Source organism: Drosophila novamexicana, unplaced genomic scaffold (genome assembly GCF_003285875.2).
Source record: "Drosophila novamexicana strain 15010-1031.04,08,12 unplaced genomic scaffold, DnovRS2.1 tig00000858-arrow-arrow-pilon, whole genome shotgun sequence".
In the NCBI taxonomy this organism is placed as follows: Eukaryota; Metazoa; Arthropoda; class Insecta; order Diptera; family Drosophilidae; genus Drosophila; species Drosophila novamexicana.
Window position 1 is genome coordinate 1,142,154 of NW_020824829.1, and position 12,129 is coordinate 1,154,282.

The window sequence follows — 12,129 nt, forward strand, 5'->3', positions numbered from 1 at the left end:
CATACATTCTCCAACGGCAAGAAATTTGGCAAAATGCAGTCTTAGTATTCACTTGCCGAACACACAAGGTAATCATTGTGGACTGTGCATCAATCGGTCAGTCAGTCAATCAATCAATCAGGACAATCACCGAACTACAGGGTATCTCCTCAAGCTCGTTAATTTGTTTCTACGTGCTTTTAATAAACATTTGTGTAAACATACTGAGTTTTAACCTTGCAGCTCAATTCCTTTGAGGCCTCTCGCCCAGAATTCAGCCCGTTTCGTAAGCGACACACATTGAGACTCGTAAATTTTATGTGTCCATCAAATTGTACAAATGTCGTGCCAAAAAAATGCCCGTAAATTTGAATAAATATGTATGCAAAGCGTCGCCACATGAAAATTAATCACTGACAGCAGCTGTCGACAATTTGGAGGTTCGTTTTTGGTTTCGGGGTTTATTTTTTTGGCGCCCACCCCCGATTCGAGTAGGCCGCCCCCTCACCCCAGACCAAAGCCCGACTTTTTGCATCTGCATTTGACTCTGCCTGCGAGCTATTTATTTAAGCAATTGGATTTATGTTCGGGCGAGAAAACAAATAAATAAAAGCAATAAAACTTGCAAACAGCAAACGCACAAAACATACAAATTTGCTTATGAAAACAGACGCAGACAACAACAACAAAAGTGAATAACGAAAAAAATTCAAAACTGCAACTAAAAGCGTGAAAAGTTTGTTTGGGCGACAAAGTGAGGGGCAATTGCTTGTAAGAACAAGCCGATGATTTAATACCCTTTCAGGCATTTTGCATAGAAATGCGATAGATTTATTGTTACTATGGTAGCATATGGAAGATTAAATACCCTTTTAGACATGTGGTTTAGCTAAGATTGACTGATAGTGGCCATATAATATGGTAGTCCAATTTTTTACGGGTTTGCATTTGGGTTCTCCCGGAGTTTTGAAAAGCTCGTAATAGCTGAAAAGTTTGCTTTGAAAAAACACATTTTGTAACCAATTTTTCCTATAGAGCGATATGATATAATAGTCAGATTTGGAAAAGATTTGGCTAATATATGCTGAACAGGGTAGAATATAGAATATATGACAAGTTTGAGAATCTTGAAAAATACAAACGTTTTTATAAAATAATGTATTTTTGACCGATTGTTCCTATGACTACTATTATATGATATAGGTGCTCGAGTCGTCTGCGTTTCAGGAAGGTAACTTTCAAATTGGGAGAATAGCTTGCATAGAAAAGAACAGGCAGCCATGTCTATATTGACGTGGCTGATACTGATCAAGGAATATATACTCTTTTTAATTCCATGACAAAATTCTTATACCCTAAACAAGGGTATATAGAAAAAATCAGACAAGGTAAATAAAAGCATACGTACCCCTAGCGACCCCATCAACAACATCTACAAGCAACTACAACTTCAGTCTGTCTGATCTCAGCGTTTGGATAAAAACACGACGCGCGAGCCTCAAGAACCCGGCGTGGCCCCAAAAGCTACCGCTTGTCTCCGTTAGCGACGCCGGTTTGACATTCACATGTAGCCCGCTTGTAGTTCAAGGTGCGCCTGACAACTGTTCAAGCGTCAGACGATGCGGGCACAGTGAAGCTTGCCTAAAGCAGACAAGGCTTAAAGCAAGAACTGTCTGAGAGTGAGACACAGTTTTTAACTTTCCAGTTACAAGATAGAAAATTGATGATTATATGAATTGTAATTTAGCAATATATAAAAATGAGAAAAGTTGGATTATAACACAAGTATTGAAATTCGACTAGAGGCACCCAAAAAATTATAACAGGAATTTGCAAGCTTAGCGCAAGCGTAAAACAAGTTTAAATTAAGTATAACATGTGCTCAATGCAAATCTAGTATAGCTTAGATTGGCATAAAACTTTCATTAAGGAATTGTAAAACTCATTAAAAATAGTTAATGAAATACGAATTGTGTGCTTTATTTAAAAAATTAAATTATGACAACTGCTATACTTGATTGAGTAGAAAACTCTTTCGATTGTAGGAGGAAAAAATCTCAAGCCAGTATCTGACATTCATTTTTTACATCTACTTATCAGTCTTCCTTGTCGTTTCCGTTGCTTATAGTCAAGCTCCACTGTGGCTATAGCTTACTTTCTTTCATTGGACAAGCACAACTAGAAGGCAGTTTTGTATATGCATTGTAAATTGACAATGATTGCCCACAATTTGCTCAGCACAAAACGCGACGCGACGAGAACTGCAGATGCAGATGCAGATACAAAATGCAGATACAGATACAAACAAACGAACAACAACAAAAATACAGACATAACCGTTGTAGCTGCCACTTTGGACTTGTCTGACTGCCGCATAATTCATGCTACTTAAGTTTGTCGCACGGTCAACTTGACACGAACCGAGGGCCGCGCACAAATAATAATAAGCGCAAATCGGTAAAAAGGAGACGATTCTTGACGATTCCCTGACAACTTCTCGCTGAATTTACAAGCAGCCTCAATCATTATTCAATTAGGATTGATGCTAATGAAGTCGTTTAAAACGCGTCGCTAATTGACAGCCCGGCCCAAGCAATGATGTAAGCCCCTCTGAGCGCTGCCTGGTACAGATCCGCGAAAAATATGGTAACTGCCCAAAAATGGCGCCGCCATCAAAGTTGCACAGCATATAAGGTGCAACATCTACTGATGGCTACAGCCTGTGGCAGTTCGATTGAGTTGCCACCTGGGTTACGTTTGGTTTATAGAGACAAACGTCTGTATACGGCAGACTGGCACCTAATAAAATTGCCAAATGCAACTTGGAAAGTTTTCGATCAAGTTTACAGAAACTTTTCAATAATTTTACAAAAGCTGACTATGAACATTTCTGCTTAAATGTATATAAATATCTTTAATTATTAGAAATATGTTTCTTACCACTCGATTGTGCCAGCTTCCAAATGCAATTAATCTGCAATGAAAAAATATATACCAAAAAAATTATTACAATTTTTATTAATAAACAAACGATTGCTGCAGTAAAAGATTGATCGACTTTATGATACCCTCCAGCCAGCTGTAAGCTGTCTTTTCTTTCGCAATATTAAAAAAAAAAAAAACTCATCTTTCAATCGATATGCAACAATTAAAGCCTTAATAAAGTTTATATCATCCAATACTTATGGGGAGTTCCATTTTTATGATTTATTTGAGAACAAAAATTCAAAAATTTGGTAACTAGCTAACACAATGTAAGGGAAATAGTCGATAGTTATCGATGTAAGCCCAATAAGTTAACGAAATAAATTAGATTAAATATATCTCTCTTGTGGGTTGGACATGTTACAAAAGTGTACTCTACTGCAATATGCCCTGTTTTAGCCTCGTTCGATGGGTATACAAAAAAATGAAACTTGCTATCAAAACATAGAAAATCCATTTGGAAGCTACGTACAAAGCTTTTGTGCTGCACAAAATCCGCTGAACTGTTGCTGGGGCCAAAAGCTGCCTGGTAATCTATCAGTTGAGCCGACATTATCGCTGTAAATCTCACGAGCTTGATGCGATTAGGGGGCTGTTGTAGTTATGAGGCATGGCTGTGGTGTAGATCGTAGACTTAAGATGGGGCCATATGCTTTTCACCGTTAGGCACGACTTTAGCCAGACTAATTGCAATGCTGCCGCAGTCGCTGCCGTGGCATATGTAGTATGTGCGGTGGTTAAAAATGGAAAACCCGTTTAGAGTTGCCACCAAACGAGCCACTGCACGTGGCCACAGGCCGGGGCCAAGACCATTAAAAAGACGATAGAACAAAGAAGCCGCCGGTAGGAAATTGGAGCTTACACCCGACCAAAAGCCAACAAAGTCGGAGAAAGGTTCGCAAAGTCAAATGCAATTTGTGAGCGAATGCGAGCATGTGTTTGTGTGTGTGTGGCGGATGTGAGCATAAGCTGCAAATCGGTTTAGTTCAGTAAACATAGAGCAGAAGTCCAATCATAATTGAGAACCTAGAAATCAATTGGATTGCTTGTAAGCTCAATTACAAATTACAGTTCGCAATGGCTTTGCTATTGGCATTGTGGCTTTAGCCTCACGTCTCAGTTTAAGACAATGTTCAATTAAATAATTGGACTCCATGGACAATGCCATAAGAAACAGACCTTCACTTTGGATAGGCAATCAAGTAGTTAGCAGGAGAAAAGTTAGATTCCCCCTCAATTGGACTGAAAACTTTCTGTAAGAATCGCGAGCGAATCCATGGTGGCATCTTTATTGTAGACTCTTGATAAGCTTAGCTGCCTATTAATATCTCGCTTGAGAGGTAGAGATTATGATTTCCCTCCTGACAGAGCATCTGTTAGTCAAGATGCGCCTTCTCCTGTGGGCTCTGCTTGAAGGAAGACAAATAAGGTATGCACATCTGGGCAAAGTTTGTATCGCTAGATTCCTCAGATTAGAAATAAATCAGCAAGAGGCAGGACAAAGTCGAGCAACTCATGCGCACTTGCTAAACTAATTGTTTTGAAGAATTTAATTGTAACATCAGCATTATGATATATTTCTCTATATTTTCAAACCTTTGCATCTGTTTTTATCTTAAACCTCCATAAATCCTAAAAAAAAAAGTCCCTTACATGCAGGATTGATTGAAAGTTTTGTCATATGTTGCACTCAAACCAGAAACCAATTTGTTTTGCCCCCTTACAACCCACTCCCTGCTCCCGCTAACATTTCCCTTGACGCCCAACACTTTGGGGCACATTCAACTTGTGCTCTGTGCTATTATTTCCAGCATCGGCAAATGGAACCACCAGAACCACAATACAAAGGAAGTCTTTACAAACCTTGAGCAGATTTTTCACTTTCCTTTCCGACGGCTTAGCCAGGCAGAAGAAGAAAAAGCAGCAGCAGCGGAGTTTACAAAGTTCACGCTAAATTTAAGTTGTACAAAGCAAAAAGGCAGCCCAACCTTAAGCCCAGAAACCATCAAGGTGTGTGTCTGGGCACAGCTGTTGCCAACTCGCAGCGACTCACCCACAATAACGCCGCATCCGGAGGCACTGAATTCGATATGCCCCAGCCCCTTGAATCTGCACCCAACTCCCTCCCCGGCGCTCACATTCATGCTGAATTGCATATTTTTGCAGAGACCGCAGACGACTGCAATTGCTGCCCGCCAAATGGGATTTATGAATGCCCGGAGCCAAAGCCACAGCCTCGACCGAGACCCAGACCTCGCGTCTCAGCCAGGGCCAAGGCAAGCTTTAACAGAAAGCAGTTGCTGATAAGCGGCTGCAACTTTAAGTGTGGCATTTCGAGTGGATTGCTGATAACACGAGTGGCACCCGGCCCAAGCACTTATGTTTATCTAAATCCAAAACAACTCGTGACATACCCTCATGTAAAGTATGTCCAAAACAACAATGGTAGAAAAAAATCAATAGTCCAAGCACTTGGCAAATCAAATTGTTGCACCACTTGAGTGGGGAAGTGGGTGGCGGTGTTGTAGTACATTCTACGCAATTTGAGTGGCGCCCGCTCTGAACAGAATACTCGAATGTTGGCGCCATGTCCATGTTGCCATGCTCCCATGTCATGTACATGCATGTTGTCCATGTTGTGACTCCTCTTGTTGGTTTTTCTTTCGATTCTCCCTCTGTTTTTCTTCCTTGGGCACTTGACATGGCAGCTTGTTGTATGCGGCATCCTTGTCGCTGCAAATTAAACGTGCTGTCCCCAACTAAATTGCTATTAGAAAATTTGCTGCCCCTGACCGAAGTCTCCCTCGCTCACCTGACCAACATTTGATAGGTTCTTGGCCAATTTTCCATGCGGCTGACCAACAATTGTTGCGCCCAATGCAAATTAGCGCACTCTCTCGTCTGAACCTCTGTAGAAGCAACCTCTAGGTATTCATAATTGAGCACAGGACTCGGCTCGAAGCAGGCTCTATAATCTAGTTGTGGTCAATGGTGCCGGCCAATGGACTGGGTCAATGCAGTTGTGTGTGTTTGTTATTGATTTATGTGGTTCATTCCGAGAGAGAGAGGGAAATAGAGAGGGGGTTGGGCAAGCAGTTGATTAAATTTGCGGTTCTTAACAAGCGGCAACCGCAAATGTGAAATTATAATCATGCGGGAGCAGAAATTAGAGATTCGGTAAAGAAATTCGATTGCTGAAATATAAATCGATGCTAAGCATAATTCTGACCCAAGCAATCAAATGTTTTAACTATATGCCGAAAATTAAACTCAGCCAGTTGCAAAAGAAAAAATCTAACTGAAACTCGAGCCGCAGCAAATTTGCCTTCCAAAACAGTTGTGCCTCAAATATAAAACTTTCAAGTGGGAGAAATCATAGGCATACTGTGCTGCTATGTAGTAGAAAAGTCGGACTAGCATATCATATAGTTCCTATGGAAAGGATCGGAGCTTTACTGTTTAAACACTCGTATAGCTTCTTAACCATTTCTGAGTTCTCTAAGTGTTTTCAATTATAATCAAGTACTACCTGACAGGTACAGCAGCATCTTTGGGCATATTATACAGTCCACTAAATAAATCTATTATCTCCGAGCAAACCGCATGAGTTGGCAGCTAACCACAACAATGCCATCAGCAGCAGCAGCAACAGCAACAGACTGAGCCTTAGGCTTTGTCACAACAAATCTTAACTTGCAGGTTCAATTGTCGTTTTGTATATTGTCACGCCCACACGCACAGCTGGCATGCCAGATGTGTCCAAGTACCTCAAAGTGAGCTCATGTTTTGGGCATTTATGTGTATGCACATATATCTTTATCTGTGGACAAGTGCTCCTTGGTCAGCTGTCATAAATACCAGCAAATAGCACAGCAAACACAAGACACACACACACACACACAGCAGGCACACACACATAGTTGTCAGCTCAATTAAAATGCCGTTTGTTAGTTGTGCTGATGGCCAAGCTAATAATGAGCTTCCGTTTTATGCACAGTCTAAGCAAAAAGTATGACGCCAAGCAATCAAAATAATCCACACAATCCACCAGATACATTTGCAACTGTGCGACGCGTAGGCGTTGCTGCAATTATCTGAGCTTAAAAGTAATTAACAAGCGCTTGAGACAACACTGGGTAGCCAAGCCTTTATTGCCTATTTTCGGCGCACTTTTTAGACTAACATTAATTGGAATATTTGCAAAGAGAAATTGTTGTATAATGAATCAGCCTGTCGTCTGTCATTCGGTCAATTACTCAATCAAATGTTGAATAGGGCTCAAAGGGCGAAATTATGAACTTTTCACACCTTAATGGCCGGCACAAGCCCCCCGAACTGGTCACTGTCATTTAGGCGGGGCTGGTCAACTTACGGTTAACGGGCTTGCGGTTTGTTTATTTTCATTTTTCGTACACCTGCAATGCTATAAAATTTTATGGGCTCTAACCATAAAAGAGACATTTGCCTCCATAATTAATTAGCAAATATGTTTTATGACATTTTATGGCCAAAGTCGTTAATTTGTAACACAAAAAGGTACAGAAATTAAAGAGAGAAGCGGGAGAGACAAAAAGGAAAAAGCAATGCATCGTTCCAATTTTTGGAAAAAATATAGAAACTCTGTTGGAACGTATAACTAGTATAAGGTTTCAGATGCAGGTCATAATTTAAATAACATCATTAATAAGGAGGCTCAACTATGCCCAATAACAATATAAAGCCACACGGTTCGAAGTATACGTTATTTTGAGTGCCTCTTCCTTTAACTTGTTGAGAATTTGTGTGCCTCCTGCTTCAACTTGTTAAGAATTCAAGTGTAGGTTACCATTGTGCCCATCAGTGCTTTAACTTGTTGAGAATTCTAAACATCAAGCATCGAAAAATAACAAAGCTAGAGAAAACATAGTTCACACTCTGTGTGATATGCTATTATTTACATAAAAATTAATTGGCTTATGGCCAAGTATACCCTCATTAGAGAATTAAATTTATATCGGTTATATATATTTAGCACCCCACTTAAAATCTCTAAGGCACACTGAAACCCCAATCAGTTATATTTAAGCATTCGATTTGTTTGTAATTTGCCTAACAATATGACAGCTCTGTGCCCACTTAAGATTATTTCCAAGTCAACCAACAGCCACTCCCCATGCCATCTGCTTTGTACCACTCCAAAATGGCAATTATTTCCATTTGAGTTACGCTTTTGGGTACTAAAGCTAAACTGTTTACGCTTCTTTAAAGTAAACTTGAAACTCGAAAGCAACAGCAACAATATCAAAGGCATGTCAAACACTCGAGCACTTGAGTATTGGAGGGAAGGGATAGAGAGAGAGAGAGAGTGTCGAGTATGTTAATTGCAAGAATGCAAGCGATGTGACCTCACAATACAAAAGCAAAACAAAAAAAGGGATCGACCCAAAGGATATTCAAGGCACGCAAAAGCCGCCCCCGAAAGGCAGCCAATAACCAGGATAAGGAATAATAAAAACAAAAGCCAAAGCAATGTGAGTAATTTTCAAAATTTCATACAAAAACACAAAAGGAAAAAAAATACTGCTGTTGGGAGCGCCAGACTGGAAGATACCCTTTAGACAGCATATAATATTCTATTTATACGAACTACTATAAAGAATGTGTTTCTCATGTAAACTCGGTGTTTAGAGTTCGATCTCTTTGAAATTTGGAGAACTTAAAGATGGTTTATTTTGTTGTGTTTATACCCAAAATCAAGGAGGGGTCTTTTAAACGGGAATTTAAATAACAAACTTGACTAGGAACTCTCAAAAACAGGGCCTAAATTAATTTCATTATACCGCCATAACGGTTTTCAATAGCTACAGGGTATAAGGAAGGCAAGTAAAGGCTATTTGGTAGGGTGTCCAGTGCGGGGTGGTTTCCATTGCCAGTCGCTGCGCAGGCACCGCAGGATATGCCATTAAGTAGAGCCGCATTTCATATATTGAGAACGAGCCTCGTGACGGTGTCGAGAAATTTCACGCAAAATAACAATTTCGTCGCCGACTTTTGAATGTAGAAATTAATTTTATGTGCCTCGCGTTCGTTCGTTTGTTTGTTTGTTTACAGAACGTGAAGTAATTGCCGGCGGGCGCCGCTGCCATATCGCAACAGGATCTGGGATCTGGGACTCTGACATTAGCCGTGGCGACGCGTGCGGTTTTCCCTTTACGCATTTCATCGCCAATGGCGCCTGCGGTGCACACCAGGTCCCGTGTCCTGTGTCCTGGGAATCGCTGCCAAAAGTCAACAAACCGAAAATAGAGCCAGGACAGCAGCTGGCACTGGCAGCCGGTTCATAATGGGTGGCCACCAACCAGTCAAACACTCATCCAGCATCCAACAAAGATATGTATATAAATATTTCCTCTTCTTTTTGGCACTTGCTTGCTTCAGTAAATAACCCGGAAATTTCATAATTTCCACAAACGCCGGAAATGCAGTCAAAAATTCTTTTACTCAAAGTAAAGACCTTAAATTTTGAAGTGTTGTAAAATAAGCGGAAGCCTTTCAATTGGCAGTTTTAAAGAGGTTTGTTCGAGCTTAAATGGGTGAAAAATGTTGTTTCTTGAGAAGAAAAGAAGATTTTGGTGAGGTAGACATTTTTTCAAAATAAGAAAATACTATGGACAATTTTAACTCAGAGCGGCTTTTTCTAGGGGTTTAAAAAAAGAAAGACATTAAACTTGATTTATATTTATTTATAAGGAAATCATAAAAAAAAAACCATTTTATTTAACAAATATATAAAGAAAGCTTTCAATTAAACTCAAGTAAAATTATATTAACAAATAAATGATATCAAATACATTTATAAGGAAACAAATATCCCAGACTGGTTTAGAAATGTGCAATATATATTTTGACGATTGCGAATTATTGTGCATGAGATATTTTAAAATCATTTTTAAAGGCTTGAGTTTATCATACATATATATAACTTCTTATATGTAAGTATTGCCATAAGTTTAAGAATTCCCAGTACTGTGAAAATGAACTCAATCGAGGCCATGCTCAATTTTTTAGCCACCACTGTGCAGATTCTCAGCCGCAGGCGAATTTCACTCGAAACGCGTTGAAGGAATCGTCCGAAGAGTGTTGTTTGGTCGCCCCAAAACAAAGCCAAAAACTGTGCGAACGGGCGAACACAACAGAAACGCCAATTGAAAGAGGAAGCAGCAGCAGAAGCAGCAGGCCAAAGCGTAATAGAGAATGAAATAGAAAATAAATAATAAAATATAAGCGAGTGCCGCATGCCGCAAGCCAACCCCCGTGTCTGGTCGGGAGGATGAGCGCACATTGACGTCGTCCTGCGGCCGGTCCTTGCTGCTGCTCCTGCTGCTGCTGCTGTTGTTGTTGTTGTTGTTGTTGTTGTTGTTGTTGTTGTCTGCCCAAAAAATAGAAGCAACGATTGCTGCGAGTGGCAACAAGCAGCGGCGGCAGCAGCAGCAGCAACAGGGGTAGGGGCAGGGGGAGGAATGTGTAAATGCTGTAAGCGAGGCGCAGACAACGCAGCCGAAAAGCAGAGTAAACCACCCCTCGCCAGGATGACAGCAAGGACAATGCCACTAGAAGTAGAAGTAGAAGAAGAAGCAGCAGCCGTGGCAGAACCGGCAGCAGCTGCCGCAGTCGCGCAGTTGTTAGTTGGCTCGCAGGCATTTTTTGCGTACTTGTCTCGACGATTCGTCGTCTGAATCTCCGTCGCAGGACGCAGCTCACGCGCGCCCATTCCCATGCAGGTCCTGCGAAACCCTGCCAGCCAGCACATGCTGCATGCCACAAAGTAGCTGCTGCGACTTTGTTGCGTGATTCATGCCGAGGGCGAGATTCTAGCTAAAACATTCACTTCCAGCCTTCAGATAGAAGATATCCTAGCCGACATATTACACGATTACGAAACGAAACCCATCAATGTTGCCTCCGTGGCAACAAATGAGTTTTCCACAACCAGAAGCCACATAATACGCTTGGTCAAGCAGCAGCTTAATCTGCGAGCCCAATAATCATATCTGATTCAGACTTTTCTCATTTATCATCCCAAAACTTTGCGACCTTATGTTTCAGCCAAATATTACGAACATTAATCAACTTGGTTTTTATAATAACGACTAATTATCTGAACTCTATTTAAATATAAAAATTTCGTTAAAATCTAATGAATATTCAGCTAAAATTGGCTACAAAAGAAATAAAAGATATGATTTAAGCGAGACTTTTGGCTTTCTTATAAATAACACTTTATATAAAAGAAAAACAACAAAAGGTTTCAAAGCAACTGAAGAATAGATCTGGCCCATAGCTAATTGTCATTCGCTTTAACAATAGAGCGCAATTTAGCTCAATAAACGGCACGAAATATCCGCACATAAATGCACAAAACTATGCAAAAAACAAAGTAAATAAAAAAGAGTGAAAAGTTCATCAGCTGGAAGCGAAGAAAACAATCGATGAGTGAGTCATAAGCAGCGCATTCGCCTTGCCCCGTTGATGATGAGAGTCTAAGCTCAAGGTCTTGACCATATTATCATAATATATGCCAACTGGCAAATTGATGACATCACAAGAGAGACTCATAACTATGCTGATTGGATTTAGCGGGCCACTTACAAGTTTGTGGGTGGATCTGGCACAATTTAGTCATGGCTTAAAAAAATGCTTGAACTAATTGGAAGACGAACATCAATTTCCTGGAAATGAGAGCAATTTAGGCACGAGTCATTTTGAGTTTGAAGAAGTTTACAAATGTTCTTCAGTATGATACAATTTTAAAGAATGCGGAAATACCTTTAAGAATGAATAGATCTTGCAAGATTTGAATGGGCAAAGGAATAATGTTGAACTAGATAAATTTGCTAACAACGAAACCATTTGGACTTGGCTAAGATAAAACGGCATCCATTCTGAGAAGGAGCTGGATTAGAGCCTAGATTTTCGTTATTCAGTTGTCATAATGGGTCACTTAGACACCACAACTACCAAGGTCTGCACCTAAAGCCGAGAACCTAAACTCTGCACAACTTTTGCCGACAGATATCCTAGTCCCTTTCTGACATATGTTAAGTGTTTCCTTTGCTGCCTTGCCCGCTCTCCTTCACTCAGTATTATAGACAGCTGGTAACTATAAATGGTGGGGATAGAGTAGTT

At 40.4% G+C, this 12,129-nt stretch overlaps 1 protein-coding gene across 1 annotated transcript in view; it reads right to left on the minus strand.

Moving 5' to 3' along the window:
- LOC115764492 (protein unzipped) overlaps positions 1–12,129 on the minus strand; it is a 38,147-nt gene that overhangs the window by 19,086 nt on the left and 6,932 nt on the right. The window contains exon 2 of the mRNA XM_030707579.1: positions 2,920–2,953. The gene's annotated coding sequence lies outside the window, so the exon portion shown is untranslated. The remainder of the gene's footprint in view (positions 1–2,919; positions 2,954–12,129) is intronic.